Source organism: Branchiostoma floridae, chromosome 19 (assembly GCF_000003815.2).
Source record: "Branchiostoma floridae strain S238N-H82 chromosome 19, Bfl_VNyyK, whole genome shotgun sequence".
In the NCBI taxonomy this organism is placed as follows: Eukaryota; Metazoa; Chordata; class Leptocardii; order Amphioxiformes; family Branchiostomatidae; genus Branchiostoma; species Branchiostoma floridae.
In genome coordinates, this window is record NC_049997.1 from 10,428,259 (window position 1) to 10,429,267 (window position 1,009).

The following is a 1,009-nucleotide window of genomic DNA, read 5'->3' on the forward strand; positions in this document are numbered from 1 at the left end:
ACGAACGTGAACATGAACCAGAAATACGTTTTACAGAAATGATCAAGTACCGTTTTCAGTATCTTCTCGAGAGGTGGGGTACCGGGCAACTCCGGGACGCCCGTTCGGTGGGACGGCCGAGACTGACGACAGGTAACTCTGACGTATCAGGCGGGTGTGTCAAAGGTCAGATTTGAACGCTTCCATTGTAGCGAGGGGAAAGAATGGCATTATGTCGTAGGCTATGTAAGAAAGAAACAGCCCTCTCTGTTTACTGGAGGCAATTTAGTGTGTATTTATTAAACATTTCATGAAAATGGTTTCCTATGTCCCTACCAAAACACCATAATAGCCACGTTCATGCGATTTCTGTTACCAATGGTTCAGGCCAAGTGTGACCTATGACACGACTGAACCTCACCGACCAGATACGAGGGGCGTTCAATAAGTAATAACTTTGACCCACTTCCAGTTGTCTGATGTAAATGAAATTTTCCATGTGTAATGATTCATATCTCTATAGTGTATGTTGCAAAAAAAGAGCTCTGAACTAATTGTGGTTTCTGATTTACTTGTGTTTGAACTGAGTTAGGTGTGAAATGGACCAGGTGTGAAATGGAGCCAGTTGAGTGTCGCGCAGTGATCCGTTTTTTGTATTTGAAAGAACGCACACCAAAGGAGACTTTTGATGAAATGAAAGAATCTTATGGTGATGATGCCCCATCATATGACCTTGTAAAACGCTGGCATCCTGAATTCAAACATGGCCGGAAGTCTGTGGAAACAGCTCCCAGACCTGGTCGTTCCTCTTCTGCCATTGATGAGGCATCTGTTGGAGGACCAACCTGGGGTGTCCTACAAAAACGGTGTCCAGAGCTGCATCAAACGATGGGAGAAATGCATAACTCTGGGTGGTTCCTATGAAGAGAAATACTAATAACTGTGCCAAGTTTCATTAATCTCCTGCTATGGGAAATTAGTCAGAGTTATTACTTATTGAACGCCCCTCGTAGATGGCAGAATTCCCTGA